General features: G+C 38.7%; 1 long non-coding RNA gene and 1 pseudogene across 1 annotated transcript in view; both read right to left on the bottom strand.

The window, feature by feature from the left end:
* Positions 1-23,293, bottom strand: part of LOC148131833 (uncharacterized) — a 501,829-nt gene that overhangs the window by 460,664 nt on the left and 17,872 nt on the right. The gene's annotated exons all lie outside the window — the stretch shown is intronic.
* LOC148131834 (vomeronasal type-2 receptor 26-like) lies at positions 7,785-19,602 on the bottom strand (annotated as a pseudogene).

The following is a 23,293-nucleotide window of genomic DNA, read 5'->3' as shown; positions in this document are numbered from 1 at the left end:
CAAGTCAATGTCTTTGTTCACTTCATAGAATATGTTTCCCCTTTGGACAGAATTCTTCCTTTCCATTTAACATTTGAAAGTTGGCCAGGACCCATTGAAGGGAAAGTCTGGATCATGACAGTCTTTTCAGAATTGAATATGAAAAACCACAACTTTTTCAAATATGTCCATAGTATTTGGTATTTTAATTTTCAGGAGAACAAAATGCCAAAAGATGATGCCTTTGAACCCTCTTTATTTTTAAATTCCCAGTTTGAAGTACAGTCTTTTCAATGTAGTTTCTCAAAGCACAAGTTTTCTGTCCGAGGCCGGAGAAAATGCACCCAAAAGCAACACTGGAGAGCCAAGAGAAACAGAACAGTATCCAGATTGCAAATGACCACCAGATTTACAGTATCATGAAGATGCTGGCTCATGCCTTGAATGCTGCATATTCCTCTGGATCCTGGAGAAGAAGGAAGGAAGGCAAAAAGAGTTCAGGGACTGCAATGCTTCAGCCATGGCAGGTATGGAATCCTGACAAGGATCAATCAAACAATTTTAGCACTGATGATGCTTCCTAGTTTGGATAATGAAACTACCAGCCTCTGAGAGCATCAAGGACCCCTCAAACTTATTTCTTTTGAAAAGGAATCCAAAAGAGAAGGAGAAGAACAATCTCAACTTACTTATGCTACAAAAGGCCAATATAATACCTTACTTTCATAAACATGAAATTCCAAAGGTGCTTTTTCAGGAGGCAATTGGACTTTCTTGTTTCTCTTTGAAGATATTTGACTTCTCATCCAATAAGTTTCTCCAGTTCTGACTGGATGGTGGGGGTAAAGAGATTTATATTCCTTGTAGGCAACTGGTCATTTGAATTCCTTCTGAGAGCCATTGAGGCCACTTGGAGAGTCATCTGAGTAGTGCAGATGTGTGTGGAGCCTTCTTGGAACTGTTAAAAAGACTGTGTTGTGGAACTGTGCTTTCTGCAGGATATTTCTGGCCTGTGTCCCTTCACTGCTGAAAACAGATGCAGGTTCCGTCCAGTCAGAGCTGAAGAAACTTCTTGGATGAGAAGTGAAATGTCTTCAAAGAAAAAACAGAAAGTCCACTTGTCTCTTGAAAAAGCACCTCTGGGACAACGATAACCTGGGTGACTGAGAATCTCCATAGAAATAAATTTGAATAGAATATTCTCCCTGACTCCATTACCACAGTAAGAGACTATCATGTTTACCGGTCAGATCATGAAATTCGTAGAGGAGGTGGTGTTGCTATCTTCTATAAAAAGTCCTTACATCTAAAAAAAACATCCAAGTTATCCAGGAGCTTGATGAGACCATCATCTGTGAACTATCCTTAAATATCACATTTCGATTCTTACTATGTCACAGAGCACCTGATTATGACATCGAACATGTAAACAAGCTAAATTCACTACTAACATGGGCAACATCCTGCCTACATGCTTTTATCTTTCTTGGTGACTTCAATCTACCTCATATTGACTGGACCTAAATGAATGTACAACTGAACCCATACACTCAACCTTCCACAATGCTGTTACAAATCTGGGACTGGAACAACTAGTAACCAACAATACTAGACTAAACAACTGCCTTGATCTCATCTTCTGCAATAGTTTGAATTTAATTTATGGAATACAAACTAAAGTACCCTTTTCCAGCATTGACCACAATATGATTGACTTTTGTCTCAACATACGCCCACACAAAAATAATCACAATGACGTAATCCCCAATTATAACTTCAAAAAAGGCAACTATGATCTTATAGACAATGATCTTTCATCCATTGATTGGCAATATCTATTAACTGGATGCAATACTGTTGAAGACCATTACAACATATTTTTACTTGAAGCCAAAAGAGTAATCAAACTATAAGTACCAACAACAACTCCCAAAACAACAAAAAACAAACAAACAGATTACCCATAACAATAAGGAAACTTCAATCCAAAAAGAGATCACTCTGGCGGAAAAACAAATCTGGTCATGTTGCCAATTTCAAAAGCCGATACAAAAATTTATGCCACCAGTTAAAGACTGAATGCACCAATTATCACATTAAACAAGAGGAAAACCTTTTACGCACCAATTCCACCCATGCTTTTTACAATTTTGTAAACAACAAACCAAAAGACTGAAGGTCCATCCCACCCCTGATAGGACCTAATGGTAAAGACTGCAACGACGACACCATTAAAGCCAACATCTTTAACACATTCTTTGGCTCATTATTTGTAAACAGCAATGGATCATGCCCAGTATTTCCTAGCCGAACTATGGAAAACTACAATGATCTAATACATATCGATTTTACAGAACACAATGTTGAAAAAGCACTACGCAATCTAAAACCATCTCTATCTATTGGACTGGACAGAATATGTGCCTACTTCTTAAAAAAGCAATCCACTGCCATAGCAGAACCTCTAAGCACAATCTTTGAAAAATCTTTCAGGACCATCTCCTTGCCTAACCTATGGTCACAAGCCACGGTCATCCCCATCTTTAAAAAGGGAGACCCCAGCCTAATTGAAAATTACAGACCAATCTCCTTATGCTGCGTCACCTGTAAAGTCATGGAATCAATTATTAACCAATCCATTATCCTCCACTTAGAGACAAAGAACCTACTCGCCAATAAACAATTTGGTTTCAGAAAAAAACTATCCTATAATCTGCAACTCTTACACTGCAAAAACATATGGACTACACAACTCGATCAGGGCAAAACAACAGATGGAATCTACATATATTTCTGTAAAGCCTTTGATTCAGTGGTACACAACATACTACTCCTAAAACTAAAATTTTATGCTATCTCTGGACACCTGCATAACTGGATAGAAGCATTCCTGTCAAACAGACAACAAATGGTCAAAATCGGGAGTGTCCTATCAAATTCTGTACCTGTCAACAGTGGTGTCCCCCAAGGCAGTGTTCTAAGACCAACTCTCTTCATACTCTACATAAATGACCTCTGTGATCATATTAAGAGCAACTGCGTTCTTTTCGCTGATGATGTTCAATACCACAGACAATACTGCTACCCTTCAAAAAGATCTTGACTATGCATCAGAATGGTCAAACAAATGGCAACTTCAAATCTCAACAAATAAATGCTCTGTCTTACATATTGGCAAAAAAGATCAGAAAATAAAATGCAAGCTGAATAGTCAAGACCTTGTTGATGATCCAAGCTCTGTAAAGGACCTTGGAATACTCATCTCTAATGATCTAAGTGCTAGAGCCCACTGTAACTACATAGCCAAAAAGGCATTAAGAGTTGTTAACCTAATCCTACGTAGCTTTTTCTCTGGTAATATCACACTACTAACCAGAGCATACAAAACATTTGCTAGACCAATACTCGAATACAGTTCATCAGTCTGGAACCCACATTACGTATCTGATATTAGCACAATTGAGAAAGTCCAGAAATATTTCACAAGAAGAGTTCTCCACTCCTCTACTCGTTGTAGAATACCTTATGCCACCAGACTTGAAATTCTAGAACTAGAAAACCTTGAATTACGCCGTCTTCGGTCTGATTTAAGCATGGTATATAAAATCATACATTGCAATGTCCTACCTGTCAATGAATACTTCAGCTTCAACCATAACAACACAAGAGCACACAATAGATACAAACTCAAGGTTAATCGCACCAAACTTGATTGCAGGAAATACAGCTTCAGCAACAGAGTGGTCAATGTCTGGAATACTCTACCTGACTCTGTGGTTTCTTCCCCAAACCCCAAAAACTTTAACCTTAGACTGTATACTATTGACCTCACCCCTTTCCTAAGAGGTCTGTAGGGGGCGTGCATAAGCGCATCAATGTGCCTACCATCCCTGTCCTATTGTTTCTTTTATTTTTCTTATATGTACCCATTTCATGTATTCATAACTATGTATATACTTATACCTATTATCTTGTAAGCAATTGACAAATCAAATAAATAAATAAAATAAATAAATGAGAGTTCAGAGGGACCCACAGTTGTTGCAAATGTGGCAAAAGTGGCCATTTGTCCAAAGACTATAAAAGTCAGAGAAAAATGTGAATGGCAAATTCCAAGCTAAATGTCAGGGTCCCTACACAGAATAAAAGGAGAACCGGGCAAAAAAATTACAAAACTGAACTGGAAGACAAGAAAAAGCAAATCTACCATGCCAGCCTCCAGAGAAAATGCCACAGGAGAGCCAAACCTTGGATGGCTTTGCTGGCACTAAAGGAATGACATCCAGAATTATTGGGTGAAGTTTGAGAATAAATACTGCAACCATTCCATGGAAAAATGTGTATTGTTTTAGACATAACAGATAATCAAAAGAAACAGAAAAGAAACATGCAACTGTGGGAAAAGCAGTCATTAGTCCAAAGACTGTAAAATCCAGAGAATAAATGGAATGCTTTCAAGTAGTACATGGATCCCTGCAGAAAGAAACATATGTTCCCAGTAAAAAATAATGGGATTGCTGTGAGAGACTTAGTAGATACTGAGAGTAGATGGACATTGGTATGGCCTCATTTAGTAAAAAAAAAAAAAAAAGGTATAATCACACTACTTACAAGTGTATTGGGGCAGACTGAGATGGTTGCATGGGTCAAGGTCAAAGTAAAGGCAAAGTAAAGACAAAGAAAAGAACAGGTAGGAGTTATTCTTAACTTGCTATGTAACTAGTAGTTGGAATAGATTTTCCACTTATTGAAAGTTGGACTCAGAGGAAAGGATTGAGAAAGGAGGATAAGATTGTGTGAATAGCTAAATAGCTAAGGCAAAGATGAAGATGGTCTAAAATTTAAAAAATGTGTATTTCAGGCCTCCTTGAAATAATGGATAAGGATTGATTCAAGCCAGTGTCTAAGGTTCCTGGCCAATGCACCACAGGACGAAGGGGCTGCTGAGCTAGACAATGCCAATGAATTCATCCAGCAACTCCAGGTTAGATCTGAAGACACAGACTGCAAGAATGAAAACGAAGCCCTGATTAAGACTATGAAACAGGAGAATTGTCCCCCTGTTTGTCTGGGATTTCAGAAAAGTAGCTGGAAACCTTAGACACTGGCCTGAATCAATCCTTATCCATTATTTCAAGGAAGCCATAGACCCAGAAATTAGAAACGCATTTGGCATCCAAGGGGTAACAAACCGTCTGCAGGACTGGTACACTGTGGCCGTGGCAATGGATCGGGAAATCAATCCTCACCGCAAACCCGAACAAGAGAAGCAGGCAAGAAGACCCCTGGGCCAACGAGCCCCAGTAAAGCTGCCTGAACCACCATTGGCCCAACAGCCTAACATAATTAAATGCTACTGATGCGGTCAACTAGTGCACTGAGCATCTGAGTGCTTAGTTCCTGCACCTCAACCTCAACCTCCCTCAGCGACCAGAGGAAGGAGGACCCCAAGCAAGCCAATTCACCTGACAAATCATAGAGGTTCCCCTCTCACAAATGAAGGCGAGGAATTTCCTGCTAGAGAAACCCACTCCAGAACTGCTAGTCAGGACAATGACCCCATGGTGAGTGAAGCCACCTGCCCTTTCACTGTTAAAGTCAGGCTAGTATGCCAGAGACCAGGGTTCAAGGGGAAGTGGAAGCAATGATAGATACGGGCTGCACCAGGTGCCTAATCGGGTTCCCCATCATTGAGCAGTTAAAAATAAAGACAAAACCCCTAGTCTGGCCAATCCACTTTGGATGGGACCCTGATAGGTGGAGCCCCTGCTACCCTAATCACTGAGCCTGTTAGGATGGAGAAGGGGTGACACCAAGAACTTATACAATTCATGGTAGTTCTGAAAATGACTGAGTCTGTTATATTGGGGCTAGCCTGGTTGGACAAGTGGGCCCCAATGAACAAATGGAAAGATGACTACAGAAAAATTGGAATAGACATCAGCACCTTATTGTGCCAATACCTCCGGAGAGCTGTCAGTCACCGACTAGCCCCAAACCACTGGAAGTAGCAGCAACCACTGTAGAGATGCTGTCCAGCTGCCCAGGTCCCCAAAGAATACTAAGACCTGGCCGCTGTTTTTTTGAAGAGGATTGCCATGTTCTCTCACCCCCACCACCCTTCTGATTGCACAATTGAAATTGAATCATGGGCTAAGCTACGCAAGCCTAAAATGTATTTGATGACCCCAAAAGAAATGACTGAATTGAGAGAGTACATTGATGCCAATTTAGCCAGAGGGTTCATCCAACCCACAAAATCCAAAGTAGCTGCCCCCATTCTAGGGGTGGGATGCTACCGGTTCTGCCCGGCTCTATAGAACTGGTAGCTCTGAAGAGCAGCAGACACTGAACCAGTTCTGTGTTTGCTGCTGTTTGGTCCGCCCGCCCTCCCGGGCTCTTACCTGTCCTTTATTTCCTGCTTTTTCAACCTTGGCTGCTTTGCGCAGCACAGCTGAGATTGAAAAAGCAGGAAAAAAGAGGCTTTTCAAACACTGTGCACCCATGTGCAGCACTTTTCAACTCTCCGGGTGGGACAGCTTAAGGTTTTTTTTACACATGCATGTGTTCACGAAGCGCAATTAAGTCTCCCTCGAATACTAGGGAAAAATACATAATAGCTTGTTAAAACTGGCTGTCAGTTCAAGACTGAGGCCACAGCCAGCAGCTGTGCACCACAAAATGATTCTGGTACAGGGTGAAACCCATTATGCAGTGGAAAAAGAACTAGATTCTAAATTGCATAGAGGCAGATTTTGGTAGCTGGTTCATTGGAAGGGGTACCCTTTGTGAGAAGTTACTTGGGTTAAGAGCTGGGATGTCAAAGTGGACGCCCTAGTAAAGCAGTTCCATGATAAATTCCCAGAGAAGCCAAAGGGTCCTCCTGGGCTGGGGGAGAGGTGGCTAATTGCTTGCTGATTGAACTAACCCCTGATTGTTTCTCATTCCAGGACGTGATTCTCACCTGATGGGGGGGGGGCTGTCAGCTTGGAAGCCATTTTTCTTTGAGGCTTCTGGGCTGCCACATTCAGTGCCTGGAAATTTGGGAGGGGGTTTCAAGGAGCCGTGGAAGATTAGCCACCACAACGTTTCTTTCTTAGAGAGTCAAGGACATGTAACCTTGCACCTGGAGGGGAGTTCCTGGGGATAGTCTTCAGTTGGAATGAAGTAATGATTGGAAAATGTGAGGAACTATTGGGTGTAGGGGTTGGATTTTGGATTCTCTTTGGGCTAGGGAAAACCCGGAAATTTCAGATTCGGGTTTTCCTCAGATGTGCCAATATCACATCTCTAATAAAATGGACCTTTGAGAAGATGACAGTATCAGAGACTTTTAATATGGAGATTGTTACTTGGAATGCTGACAGTGTTTATCAATTCCACACAGTAAGATTTCCAGTTCATTTTTAACAAAATCAAACTCATAACACTTTTTATCCAATTGAAATCTTTCTTTTAGTTCTTGGTATTTTATTTGATGGCAAATAACCTTCTGATTCAAGTTCTTCCCTCAATTTTAATAAATGGCCACCAGAGTTGAAAAATAGAACTTTGCCATATGCCCACCAGTCCGGCTTCACCACCATTTCTTTTCTGAAAAAAAAGCTTCCTGGGGTGACAGTTCCCCTTCCATAAAAACTTGGAAATATCTTCCATCATTGTTTAAATGGATTATCAGTTGTAAGTATGGGTAATGTCATAAAAATAAATAAATGAACAAACATTAAATGGTCAAAACCTGTTAATCAAGCCTACTAAATGACATTTCTGAAAAATAACAGATTTCTAAAAGTCATTTTTTAATTTTATTTTGACATCAAGTGTTCTTTGGTATTCAAATCTGGCCTAAAAATAATAATGTAGCACTTGGGGATGAAGATGCAGCTCAAGAGTCCAGCACTGGAGGCCAAGATGGAGAAGACCTGAACAGCCACGGTGTACTTCCCCTTGGTGCTCAAGTAGGCAGGCACAAAGGATACCCAGACACTGCAGAAGACCAGCATGCTGAAGAAGATCAGCTTGGCTTCGTTGAAGGCCCCAGGGAGATTCCTGGCCAGGAAAGCCACTGTGAAGCAGATAGCAGACAGGAAGCCCATGTACCCAAGGGCTACATAAAACATGGTGGCAGAACCTTCATTGCATTGTAGGATGATTTCTCTAAGTTGGGAGTGCATGTCAGAGTCAAGAAATGGGGGAATGTTCCCAACCAGATGCTGCAGATGACAGCTTGGACACCAGAGCAACAAAGGATGATGGAGTTGGCCAAGCTCTTCCCCAACCATCTCTGCACTTTATTCCCTGGTTTTGTGGCCAAGAAGGCTAACACCACCATGATTGTTTTGGCCAAGATTGAAGAAATGGCAATTGAGTAGACAATGCTGAAGGCTGTTTGTCGGAGGAGGCAAGTCACCCTCCTTGGCCGGCCAATGAATAGGAAGGAGGTCAAGGTGGAAAGTTGAAGAGAGACCAGAAGGATGTAGGAGAGATCCCGGTTGTTGGCTTTGACAATTGGTGTTTCCATGAATTTAACAAAGATCCCCAAGCCAAAGCCTGAGGTTAAAGAGAGGAACAAGGCAATGGCAGTCAGGATAATGCCCAGATTTTCCTTATAAGAAAGATAACTTTTAATCTTGGGGATACAGTGAACTCGATTGATGTTTGGATGTTGATCATCTGGACATTTGGTACATTTGTCTGCATCTGAAAAAGAGCAAGAAGAGGGTCTCCATTTAACATGTCCTCTAATCAAGTGCATTGTTTAGGTAAACTTGTTTTTGGTGTGAATGATTGGGTGTAGGTGAAATCAATATATTTCTTTATTTCCCTCCAGCTAGAACATCTTAATATTCTTTCTTTTTTACTGTTACCAATTTATCAATGAACTGGTTGAGAGAATAGAAGGGAAGAAAGGATTCAAGAAACAAAAGCAGTTCACCATTTTACCTGTCCACTGCTGAATCTCTTGCAAATTGGAGCCCAGCCTTTTGTCAATGCTTTGAGGCACCAATGAGATAGATAGTGGAATTAAGTACATGTGAAGGATCACTTAATGCAGCTTATGCTAGATGAAAATGATAAACACTAACTTTGCCATGGAGAAGGAAATTTTAGGTGGAGTGGCCCTTGAAGATGAGTTGGATATAGAGTGAGGACATCAAAATGTATTCCTCATTTTTTTTTATCAGAAAGAGCAACATCTTCCAATAAGTCATTTTTATTAGGAACACATCAAATCCGGAATTTTACCCAGTAAAAGCATACATTTGAAACTTCCCCCCATAGTCACATTCTCCAATCAGGTTACAATTCATCTGCCCGATGATGCCAGACTTCACCTTCAGGCAGCTGCAGACACACTCTCTATTCCCACAGGAAAAGAATTTCACCCAGCCAAAAAATCCCCCCTTATCTATGCTCCCTCCTCCCAGTTGCTAGAATGTGGCAAGCCTCAATACCCACAGTCCCTTTTATACAATAATAAAGAAGCGAAGAAAGAATAAAAATGACTATAATAAAACATGGCTACACATATGTAATCTTCAGGGTCAACTCTCACCCCTCCCATCCCTTCTCCAAGGACCACAAGTTTGAAAATTGCTTTAAGAGGAGCCTCCAGCAGAACCTCTGCAATGTCAGCCTCAGGAAATATATAACCCACAGTTCAACCCTGAGCTACAAATATTCTCTTCTATTGATAATCACTTTTTGGTTAGAGGAACTCAGAACTTGCTTATATGACATGGCTCCCAGTGGATTTCATTCTATATTTTGATATAATTTCTGTAAATAAGGAATGTAGAATTATAATGGCTGAGTATTTGATCCTTCAAACATAACAAATACAAAGCTAAGGGATAAACAAATAAAAAAGTTTTGGGGGAAAAAAGGCTCAGGAAAGAAAAAGAGTGAAAGTGTAAGAGAGAAAGAAGAAAAGAAGGAAAACTGAAAAAGAATGACTCTCAACTTTATTTGGTACAGATATAAGTAAAAAATATATCAAACTTTTACTCTAAGATTAACATTTGTCTACATTATTTCCATAATCCCTTATTTAAACATCAAAGCTCAGATCAACTTTTAATTTCAGTTTCTCACAAAAAGTCCAGTAATGGTTCGTAATGGTTCGTAATCACTGTTAATGAGACCACAACTGATTTATTTAATTGCACCAAATTCTAAATAAAACAGGAATGGAAAATCCTAAACTTTAGTGTAGACCCACACTTCTCAACTTTGGCAACTTTAAGGTGCATGGACTTCAATTCCCCAGGCAGCATAAAGTTCATCCATCTTACATTTGCCAAGACTGAAAAATGCTGATCTACAGGTAGGGATTTTTCCATTCCTCTTTTACTGGTTCCTACTTACTTTTGAGCAATCATAATGCAAAATCCTCATTCCAAACTGACTCCACAGTAATGATAATGCAAAATCTCCATTCCAAACTGACCCCAAAATAATGATAATGCAAAATCCCCATTCCCAACTCACACAGTAATGATCATGAAAAATATTCATTCCCAACTCACCCTGGAGCAGGGGTTTTAGGCCTGGAAGGTGTCCTGCACCAACCTGGAAGCCAAAATGGGGCACATGGAGAGACTCCAGGGAGGGGCGAGATGGGTGGGGTAAGCCAGAGGTGGGATTAGCCAGTTTTCCAAATTGGGCAAAAGGTTAACAACCAGTTCACATGAACCAGTGAGAGCCGGCTGAATCCCACTTCTGAATGTATATGTTGCTCAAGAGTCAAAGAGATTGGACCCACCCCAGCCAAGCCTTTCAAAATAATTGTTCATGGAAAATCTCAGGATCTCTGATCCTCCCAAAAGTCTGTCCCTTTCTCCTGCTGTCACTCACCTTCCTGGGTGGAGATGGTTCCTTCTGCACAAGGACAACAATTGTAGCAGCAGATGGGTTTCCCTTCCCTAGCCACCTTCATTAAACCAGGAGGACAGCTTTCCACACACCTGGAAGGAGGCAGGGGCTTGCCAGAAAGAGGGGGGAATAATATCCATTACATGAATTATTTTATTTCCTAAATTAGGTAAAATAAAAAGGTTGGGGATCTCCAATTCAAGGTTTAGCGTTGCTAAATCTGCATACAGATGGCAGGTTGAACAACTATAGTTTGAATAGTTTATATAGTTTATATAGTTTGCAATAGTTTGAATTTAATTTACGGAATAAAAACTAAAGAACCCTTTTCCAGCAGTGACCACAATATGATTGACTTTTGTCTCAACATACGTCCACACAAAAATCACCACAATGATGTAATCCCCAATTATAACTTCAAAAAAGGCAACTATGATCTTATAGACAACGATCTCTCATCCCTTGATTGGCAATCTCTATTCAATGGATGCAATACTGTTGAAGACCATTACAACATATTTTTACTTGAAGTCAAAAGAGTCATCAAACTATATGTACCAACAACAACTCCCAAAACAAAACAAAAAAGCAGATTACCCATATCAATAAGGAAACTTCAATCCAAAAAGAGATCACTCTGGCGGAAAAACAAATCTGGTCACGTTGCCAATTTCAAAAACCGATACAAAAATTTATGCCACCAGATAAAGACCGAATGCACCAATTATCACATTAAACAAGAGGAAAACCTTCTAAGCACCAATTCCACCCGTGCTTTTTACAATTTTGTAAACAACAAACTAAAAGACTCAAGGTCCATCCCTCCCTTGATAGGACCTGATGGTAAAGACTGCAACGACGACACCATTAAAGCCAACATCTTTAACACATTCTTCGGCTCAGTATTTGTAAACAGCAATGGATCATGCCCAGTATTTCCTAGCCGTACCACAGATAACAACAATGATCTAATACATATCGATTTCACAGAAGACAATGTTGAAAAAGCACTACACAATCTAAAACCATCTCTATCTATTGGACCGGATGGAATATGTGCCTACTTCTTAAGAAAGCTATCCACTGTCATAGCCAAACCTCTAAGCATAATCTTTGAAAAATCTTTCAGGACCAGCTCCTTGCCTAACCTATGGTCACAAGCCACAGTCATCCCCATCTTCAAAAAGGGAGACCCAAGCCTAGTTGAAAATTACAGGCCAATCTCCTTATGCTGCGTCACCTGTAAAGTCATGGAATCAATTATTAACCCATCCATCATCCTCCACTTAGAGACAAACAACCTACTCTCCAATAAACAATTTGGTTTCAGAAAAAAACTATCCTGTAATCTGCAACTCTTACACTGCAAAAACATATGGACGACACAACTCGACCAGGGCAAAGCAATAGACGCAATCTACATAGACTTCTGTAAAGCCTTTGATTCAGTGGTACACGACAAACTACTCCTAAAAATAAAATCCTATGGTATCTCTGGACAACTGAATAACTGGATAGAAGCATTCCTGTCAAACAGACAACAAATGGTCAAAATCGGGAGTGTCCTATCAAATCCAGTACCTGTCAATAGTGGTGTTCCCCAAGGCAGTGTCCTAGGACCAACTCTCTTCATACTCTACATAAACGACCTCTGTGATCATATTAAGAACAATTGCGTTCTCTTCGCTGATGATGTAAAGCTGTTCAATACCACAGACAATACTGCTACCCTACAAAAAGATCTTGACTATGTATCAGAATGGTCAAACAAATGGCAACTTCAAATCTCAACAAATAAATGCTCTGTCTTACATATTGGCAAAAAAAATCAGAAAATAAAATACAAGCTGAATAGTCAAGATCTTGTTGATGACCCATGCTCTGTAAAGGACCTTGGAATACTCACCTCTAATGATCTAAGTGCTAGAGTCCACTGCAACTACATAGCCAAAAAGGCATTAAGAGTTGTTAACCTAATCCTACGTAGCTTTTTCTCTGGTAATATCACACTACTAACCAGAGCATACAAAACATTTGCTAGACCAATACTTGAATACAGTTCATCAGTCTGGAATCCACATTATGTATCTGATATTAGCACAATTGAGAAAGTCCAGAAATATTTCACAAGAAGAGTTCTCCACTCCTCTACTCGTTGTAGAATACCTTATGCCACCAGACTTGAAATTCTAGAACTAGAAAACCTTGAATTACGCCGTCTTCGGTCTGACTTAAGCATGGTATATAAAATCATACATTGCAATGTCCTACCTGTCAATGAATACTTCAGCTTCAACCATAACAACACAAGAGCACACAATAGATACAAACTCAAAGTAAACCGCACCAAACTTGATTGCAGGAAATACGACTTCAGCAATAGAGTGGTCAATGTCTGGAATACTCTATCCGACTCTGTAGTTTCTTCCCAAACCCCAAAAACTTTAACCTTAGACTGTCTACTATTGACCTCACCCCTTTCCTAAGAGGCCTGTAGGGGGCGTGCATAAGCGCACCAACGTGCCTACCGTCCCTGTCCTATTGTTTCTCTTATTCTTTTACTTTTCTTATATGTACCCATTTCATGTATTCACAACTATGTATACATTTATACTTATTATCTTGTAAACAATTGGCAAATCAAATAAAATAAAATAAAAAATAAATAAAAAAAAACTAGCCTTGTGGTGCAATCAGAACAATCTTGAACTAATCACATTCAAAACCATAGAAATGATGGGAGATTTTAGGAAAAACCCTCCTATGCGTTTACCTTTTACAATACTATACAACACAGTATCAACAGTAGAGATCTTCAAGTATCTCGATTCTATCATATCTCAAGACTTAAAATGGACATCTAATATCAAAAATGTCATCAAAGGAGCACAACAAAGAATGTTCTTTCTGCACCAATGCAGAAAGCTAAAGCTGCTGATATCATTCTACAGATGAATTATTGAGTCTGTCATTTGCACTCTATAATTGATTGGTTTGGCTCTGCAACCAAACAAGACAGACACAGACTCCAACTGGATAATTAGAACTTCAGCAAAAACAATTGCTACCAACTTGCCTTCCATCAAGGACCTGCATACTGCATGAGTCAAAAAGAGGTCTGTGAAAATATCTACAGACCCCTCACATCCGTCTCCCCTCAAAATGATGCTATAGGGCACTGCATACCAGAACAACTAGACACAAGGACAGTTTTTCCCCCATGCCATCACTCTGCTAAACAATTAATTCCCACATCACTGTCAAACTATTTAGTAAGGCTGTATTACTATTCTTCTTCTCATATTTCCTATTACCTATCTTCTTTTCTACTTATGATGATAACTTTGCTGCTTGTATCTTTATGCTTTATATTTTATTTAGTTTCCTAGTATGGTTTATGTTAATTTCTTATTTAGTATCCTATGACTTTCACCAAGTATTGAATCTTTTGATTTATGATTTTCATGATGACTATGATCATGATTTATCACTTATATCTTTGTGTACACAGAGGTTATGCAGTGAAGACAAATTCCTTGTGTGTCCAATCACACTTGTCCAATAAAGAATTGTATTTATTTTCTCTATTAATTTTTCTCCCACTAAATTTTTAATTTAAATTCTCAATGAACCTACTGAAAAGAGAGTTGAATAGAGTTCTGCTTTGACAAAATCAATTACTTTGTTCCATGATATAAATCCAGCTTCCTTTTGAAGTTTGATAAACAATTAACTGGAATAGTTAAGGATATTTTTCTCATAGACACTTGAACATCTAACAGGAAGATGTATCTCTCTCTGGGAGAATAGAGATTACTTATCAAGTCTGTCCCTTCTCCAATTCTGCAATCGTCTTGGAAATACCTTCAGAAAAAGCAGAATAAAGTCTTTTCCCCATCTTGTTCTGCATTTCCATCTTTGCAATAGCATTCTGGTTCATCATCAACTTAAAATCCAAGGATCCCACTCTTTGTAGATTTCCAACTGTCATTTTGCTAACAGAGAGATTGGGGAAAATCACTGTGTTCACAATGTCCAGGTCAGCTACCAGCTCTCCATTCTCATTCAAATAGACCCCATTGATGGAATTATTATAAAACTGAGAGGTTCGAAGGAAAGAATGAAGCTGGAATGGAAGAGAAAATGGGCAATGTCACACAGGACACAGAAAGCTCTTTGGTAAAACTCATCCACCTGAGCTGGCATGAAGGAATATAGAATAAAAAATTATACATAAAAAACTATATTCCTACTGAGGAATATAAAATAAAAAATTTGTTAGAAGGACCAAGAATGCTGTGGAAAATGAGTGAAGGATGTTTGTCCAATCATAGTTGTCATTGCAAACTTTGGCAAACCAATGGGAAGTAACCAAAGCAAAAGAAACATCCAGTGTGAACTAATGAGGCCCAAAGTTAAAACCTTGAAGGAAATGGATGTTGTACACAAGCACACAGAAAGAATTATGCCAATGAGGCCAAAATCAAATCAGGTGCCTCATAGACAATGCCATAAAAAATGGTGTACAGGTCAATTGGCAGGTAGGAAGATAAAAATCTTTGCTCACTTTGAGGAGGGCTGTGGGGGCCTTTGTTTCATTAGTTGGTTGTGTTTATGAAACTCTGCATTGAGGGGATAAATTAGTCACTTGGCATGGAGCAAACAACCCAATATCTTCATGGTGAATGATGATCTCTGCTACCAGTTAGGGTCACCTCCTTCAATTTTTATGGAACATCTATGGAATATTTTATGGAACATTCTTCACTCTTGTGACTTTTTTTTAGTCCAACTCTTCATCTTTTCTCGGGCTTAGCTTAGCTTCTTGACCCAAAAAGGTTTCTTAATCTGCTACTGCTTGATGAGATCCTTTGTTATCTGTGATTCTATGGGGAGTTTTGAGCCAGAGAATGAAATAAAAGGGATTCTTAGCAGAGGTGGTATTCAGTAGGTTCTGATCACTTCTGGAGAACCGGTAGTGGAAATTTTGAGAAGTGGCAAATACCGCCTCTGACTGGCCCTGCCCCAAACTTTTCTCTGCCTCCTGAGTCCCAGCTGATTGGCGGAGTCTTCTTTTGTTGCCCTGCACAGGAGAATGGAGCTGGAAAGCAGGTTAGTAGGGTGGGGAGGGAACGGGGATTTTGCAGTATCCTTCCCCTGGAGTAGGGTGGGAATGGAGAATTTTGCAGTATCCTTCCCCTGCCATGCCCACCAAGCCATGCTCACAGAACAGTAGTGAATCCCACCACTGATCCACTCTGAGTAAAGGCTGATCTGGAGCAAAAGGGCAGCTCACAAAGTGAGAGGGTTCAGAGTTGTTGGACAGCTCAACATACACAACACATTTATTTTATTTTATTTTATTTGCCAATTGTTTACAAGATAATAAGTATAAGTGTATACATAGTTGTGAATACATGAAATGGGTACATATAAGAAAAATAAAAGAAGAATAAGAGAAACAAAAGGACAGGGATGGTAGGCACGTTGGTGCGCTTATGCACGCCCCCTACAGACCTCTTAGGAAAGGGGTGAGGTCAATAGTAGAAAGTCTAAGGTTAAAGTTTTTGGGGTTTGGGGAAGAAACTACAGAGTCGGGTAGAGTATTCCAGACATTGACCACTCTATTGCTGAAGTCGTATTTCCTGCAATCAAGTTTGGTGCGGTTAACTTTGAGTTTGTATCTATTGTGTGCTCTTGTGTTGTTATGGTTGAAGCTGAAGTATTCATTGACAGGTAGGACATTGCAATGTATGATTTTATATACCATGCTTAAATCAGACCGAAGACGGCGTAATTCAAGGTTTTCTAGTTCTAGAATTTCAAGTCTGGTGGCATAAGGTATTCTACAACGAGTAGAGGAGTGGAGAACTCTTCTTGTGAAATATTTCTGGACTTTCTCAATTGTGCTAATATCAGATACGTAATGTGGGTTCCAGACTGATGAACTGTATTCGAGTATTGGTCTAGCAAATGTTTTGTATGCTCTGGTTAGTAGTGTGATATTACCAGAGAAAAAGCTACGTAGGATTAACAACTCTTAATGCCTTTTTGGCTATGTAGTTACAGTGGGCTCTAGCACTTAGGTCATTAGAGGTGAGTATTCCAAGGTCCTTTACAGAGCTTGGGTCATCAACAAGATCTTGACTATTCAGCTTGTATTTTATTTTCTGATTTTTTTTGCCAATATGTAAGACAGAGCATTTATTTGTTGAGATTTGAAGTTGCCATTTGTTTGACCATTCTGATACATAGTCAAGATCTTTTTGTAGGGTAGCAGTATTGTCTGTGGTATTGAACAGCTTTACATCATCAGCGAAGAGAACGCAATTGCTCTTAATATGATCACAGAGGTCGTTTATGTAGAGTATGAAGAGAGTTGGTCCTAGAACACTGCCTTGGGGGACACCACTATTGACAGGTACAGAATTTGATAGGACGCTCCCAATTTTGACCATTTGTTGTCTGTTTGCCATGGTAATGGTCCTCATCTTAAACAAAAGTGTCCAAGAAGAAAGTGGTGGAGGGGAAAAATATTTACCAAGAAGTTTGTAAAAAGAAATTGGAAAAAAATGAATTGCAAAAAAGGGAGCAGTGGAAAACTGGAATTTCATTTAATTTTTTTTTTTCAGAATACAATAAAACATTGCCAGAATAGTTACACTGTTCTTACAGTTGCAACATTGATTCCCAACTTCTATGGAGAGCTATGCAATAGAAAATAAGTACCTTAATAAGTGCCATGCCTTCAGTATAGGAGTTTTCAAGTTATTACCTCCTTTAAATGTCCTCCTGGATCTGGATAAATAAGCTGCATTTAAGGCCCATGCCACAGCCCAGATTGTGTTGTAAATGAAATAGTCATCCAGAGTCAGGATTAGATCCATCTCCTCTTCCATGAGAGCTTCCAGTTCTTCTCTCTGCCTGCACTGTCTCCAGACTTTCACCCAAAAGGCATTGTTGTTGTAGGAACACAGGAAGAAGGTCTCTACATAGTGTCTCATAAAAGAATTAAACTTCAAATGCCAACCATACTTTATAATTTGATTTTTCATCATAGGAAAGTAAAATATGCTGTGGATGTATCGAACTGGAATAGTTTTTTTTGACAAATAAGTAGTGAAATCCCAGCGGATTGTGGTGATCAGGACTTTTCCTCTGGGAGGCTCAGTAAACCTTTCCCAAACCTGACCCAAAAGTGCAGCACCTGCATTGAATGAAGTCAAGTCTGCACCATAAATAAAGACCTTCACCTTTCTCCAACTGCGGTATAAATGCCAGTCTACGTTCACAGTCCAAGAAGCTGGGGGAAAGGTTTATGATAAAACTGGGCAAATGCCATTCCTGACCAGCATGGAAGTCAACGTCCTCATGAATCTTTGTCCATTCTCAGTGTCTGGAGCAAGGAGACCCACCAAGGTCCACCTGAAATGGAGGACCAGTTTTACCATCCCTGGGTACTGGGCTCCTTCAGCAGGGAGCATTGGGTAGAAGAAAGGATTTTCATCACTCACAACGTGGGAATCAAAACCGTGACTGATCTGAAAAGGGAAAAAAAGTCAACTTTATTATTATTAGTATTCATTGCACAGTCAGCCAGATGTTCATTTTTGTGGCATTTTTTGGCATTTTTGTCTACCCATTGATTCCTTACCAAGGACCTGGGTTTGGCAAATCTGGATGCTTGATGGTGATACAGATATCACTGCAGGATAGAAGCTGCTCCAAGTAAAGCTGCCTTCTTGCAATTGACTGATGGCAAATTTGTCAATGCCTATGGTGTTCAAGTATTTGTAGGTCTTTGTATTTTGTTATCTTCTCCAGTTCTTTCTCTTCTCTTCGGCTGTCTCCAGGCATTGCCACATCCACTATCCAGACTTTTTGGTCTTTCTTATCAACAACTGTTATGTCTGGGGTGTAATGTGGCAGGTGCCTCTCTGTTTGGATTCTGAAGTACCAGAGCAATTAAACTTTTTAATTTTCTATGGCTTTTTGTATTTTATGGTCCCACCAGTTCTTGCTTACAGGCAAATGATATTTCTTGCAAATCTTCCAATGCACCATTGTTGCTACTTTGTCATGCCGCTGCTTGTAGTCGTTATTATTATTATTATTATTATTATTATTATTATTATTATTATTATTATTATTATTATTATTAGTATTATTAGTATTATTAGTATTATTAGTATTATTAGTATTATTAGTATTATTAGTATTATTAGTATTATTAGTATTAGTATTCAATTAAGACAACATTTAGCTCTAATGGAGGAATTGTTCAAACCTTGCTATGAAGAACCTTTCATAAGGAGTCTATGGTTATTCTGCTCTTACATTGCTTTTCTTCTCACTTTAGTGTAGCATTTGGCTGTTGCAAGCAGCCAGCAGAATTTCACAGTCTGCATAACAATTATGCCAGGGAGAGGATTGTCTGTTCAGGTCCTTCTCTTCTATTTGATAGAACCTCTTTCCTTACTTCATGCAATTCCCACAATAGAACTGTTCTCTTCATGTACAACAGAGGATGTCTGGCTCTATGTTGCATGTCTAAAAATGATCTTCACAAAACGCACAAAGACACACCTGTGGGATTTTGAAGGTTCCCAACATGGTTGAAATCTGGAAGGAGATGTCAGTATCAGCCCCTTCAAGAACAGCCATGGTGTTTCTCTGCCTTCCACAACTGTAGTTGGGAACATTGGCCTCCCCCTCCGAAAGCAAGTCCAGCAAAGCCTCTGAAGTCATTTGTGCTCTGAAATAATTGTCATAGATGTTGTATCCCAGGGTGACATTGCACAAAATGTTGGGATTCTTGTTGATCATTTGGATTGCAAAAAGGAAGGATAGCATTTTCCAGTACTCTGTTAATGTTTTCCTGAAAGTAAAAATATATCAGGACATAATCAAAGGAAGCTCCCTGTCAATTAACTATTCTTTAGACAATTCTATTTTTAATACATCTAAGGCTGAGAGATTTTCTCTCATTCTTTTTTAAACTGATATCTATTAAGAATTGCTTAAGAAAGTGAAATATTAATCAAAAGAACAGAAGGAAATAAAGAAATAGAGAAAGGAAGAAAAGGTCCTAGAAATTTAAAAAACATTTTCTGATTTTCTTTTCAACAGATAATTTTTCATTTCTGCAAAATCTACATTTTTCACAATCTAGTCCTGCGCTGTGGGAATTCCATAATTCTTCCATCATTATGCATACAATAATCTTGCTGCAGTTACCATATATAATATCTATCCACTATGGATCCTTTCTAATTGATTGCTCAGATGTCCCAATAAAAAATAATTCTGGTTTCTTAGTAATTTTTAACCTTTCAAATTCTTTGCATTATTGTTTCAATTTGCATTTAAAATTTCCTAGCTTTCTCACAAGTTCACTCTGCATGATAAAATGTTCCCCCATGCTTTTTACTATTCCTGCAATTGGTTTGAAATATATTTACATATTTTTGATAACTTGTCTGGTGTTATATCATTTTGTTTTAAAAAAATATCTTAAATTATAACAGTGTGTAAACTGAATCTCTATTTAACAGTCAACAGTGCATTCAGTCACACAAATTTAACCTGTTCATCTTCTGTTTGAAATGTTTAAAACTATATATTTTTGTTATTACATGTTTATCATTTGTACATAATTCAGTTACAAATTCAGTTTTGGGTTATTCTTCATATTACCTTTATTCTTGCTGTTGTATTAAGATTTTAGACTTTCAATCTCTCTCTGTCAGTCTTTGCCTATTTATCCCCTCCAATAATTAATAATTGGAAGTCTGACCTATTATTCCACATGAAATATAGAATCATACAGACAGACACCCACAATGACACATAATATGAGCAACTATGACTGTTAACAAATGGAGTAGATGCTCAATTGCTGGAGATGTTTATATGGCCCACATGTCCACAATAGAGATTTAATTGACATTTAACTCATTGTATGAATAAGATTCTGACATTCATTCAAATGGGATTCACACATCTAAGAAATGTCAATTCTGACTGGGATCCATTCATTTAATTGGTGGTACAGAATAAAATTGTCAAGGTTATCTCATTTTTACTTCAAAGTCAACATTTCTGCATTTTTCTATTCATGTTGATGACCTTAATGGGCATAAGAGTGATAGAAGGGAAGAACCATCCTCTCTTCCCCATCCTCAGCCCAACTCTGCTAAGAGGATGTCAAGAAAAGCAGATGCTTCTTCTTCAAGGTCAAGAAAACAGAATGTATCTATTGATTACTCATTTGAGAATTTCAAATCAGGTTCATCAGCTGAAAAGGATGAACCAAGGATGAATTGAGACAGAAAGAGAGAGAAACTAGCAGATCAAAGAGATCATTCATTGTAAGAGAGGCAGCTAAACTTTAGCACTTAGGGTGGAATGGAGAGGACCTAATTCTGTGCAGAAACTTTGACATACTGAGAAATTTGAGTCAAAGGAGATTTGTTGAAGCTTGTTAGGGTTTGGGGATTAACCCCTAGAAGAGTATTGCAGCAGTAGTCAAGCCAGGAAGGGCCCCAGAGTATACACACACTGAACACAAACACTGTTTGTAGTTTAAATAGTTTTTAATCCAGTTAGAGTTTAAGCATTGTCATTCAGTCCATTAAGTCATTCACAGTATTTCCATCCAGTAAGACTCACTAGTATAGTCCAAGTTAAGAGTCCTTGCAATATCTTTATCAGCCGATAAAGATATCTTCTCCTCCTCCGGTTTCACTCTCCAGAGAAACAAACGCTGGATATTCAGTAAACAGTAGCAAACAATAACAGTTCAGTCACAGGCACTCACAGTCAGTAATCACAGTTAGTCGCAGCAGCACACAGTTACAGACGCAGCAGCACACAGTTACAGTCAGTAAGCTTTCCAGCTTCTAATGCTTCCTTATATTGTAACTTCTAACCGCACCCTTAATCGGCTAATTGCCTGCTGCATTGTGCTTAAAGTGATAAGCACTTAAACCATGATATCTAAGTTTTATATATTTATTCACCCAAACCATATTTGGTATCAATGTTATACCTAACATACTCCCCTTTTGGGTGAAATAAATATATAATACCTTTACAATCTAATCCCATATTTTTCACAACTCTCTTGGTGCTTACTGGCACCTTGGGCTTTAGTAAAATTATCAGCTAAATTGTCCTCCGACATACAGTACTCTAGCTGAATCATCTTACTTCTTACAGATTGTCTCACGTTTAGGTATCTTAGATCTGTATGCTTGCTCCTTGTTTTTACTCCAATATTTGTGGCCATTTGAATTGCTGCCTGATTATCTTCATGTATAATTATAGGATAATCTACTGTTATATCTATATCAATTAACATTTGTTTATACATTATTAATTCTGTACATAACAATGATAAACAGGAGAATTCTGCCTCCATAGTAGACAAACTTATATGCTGTTGTCTTATTGACTTCCAGCCTATTAATGTCTTACCCAGCATTATGGCTGTTCCTGAAGTCGACTTTCTAGTGTCTCTTTCTGATGCAAAGCTAGCATCTGCATAAGCACACAGAATTAAATCACCCTTTGGTTCTAAATACAATGAATAATTCATTGTCTTTTTAAGATATCTTAATATCCTCTTAGCTGCATTCCAGTGTCTTTCACATGGTGCAGAATTGAATCTAGCCAACTGATTCACGCAGTACGATATATCTGGTCTAGACCAATTACTAATATAACTCAAACTACCAATTAAAGATTGATAAATCACCTTATCAAACTCAGGGCTTTGTTCATCAGTGTTGCTAAACTCCTGACTCATTGGAGTCTTAGCGGCTTACAAAGCTCCATCTTGTAATCTTTTAGCAATTTGCTTATCTTATCTTCCTGAGATATCTTAAAACCTTTCCGTGTTTTCTTTATATTCAAACCGAGATACTTCTTTATCTCCCCTAATTGCTTGATCTTTATTCTCTTTCCTAATGATGCTATTATTTTATTTGCTTCATCATTAGTTTCAGTTATCAAAGCAATGTCATCTGTGAATAGTAATAATAATGATACTTTCCCATTTGTCTCCCTCTTAAACAGACATGGATCGGCTAAACCAGCTTTATATCCTATATTGTCTAGTTCCTTTACAATATACTGGTTCCATTCATAGCCTGATTGTTTAAGACCATAGAGACTTTTTCTTTAACAACCAACAATCATTATTATCCTTATTTTCACTTTTAATATCAACAGGTTTTTCATATAAATAATATGTTTTAATGGGCGTGCAAGTAAGCAGTTTCCACATCTAGATGGTTAACTATATAGTTTTTACTAGCTGCCCACACTAAAGCTGCCCTCAAGGTTGCTGCCTTAAGACTAGGTGCAAACACCTCATCATAGTCATTAGCATTCTGCCTAAAACCTTGGGCTACTAACCTTGCCTTATGGATTAATT

Source organism: Notechis scutatus, chromosome 2 (genome assembly GCF_049901735.1).
Source record: "Notechis scutatus isolate UNSWTSFEM ecotype Mainland chromosome 2, rNotScu1.2, whole genome shotgun sequence".
Classification (NCBI taxonomy): Eukaryota; Metazoa; Chordata; class Lepidosauria; order Squamata; family Elapidae; genus Notechis; species Notechis scutatus.
This window is presented reverse-complemented; position numbering and strand designations above follow the sequence as displayed.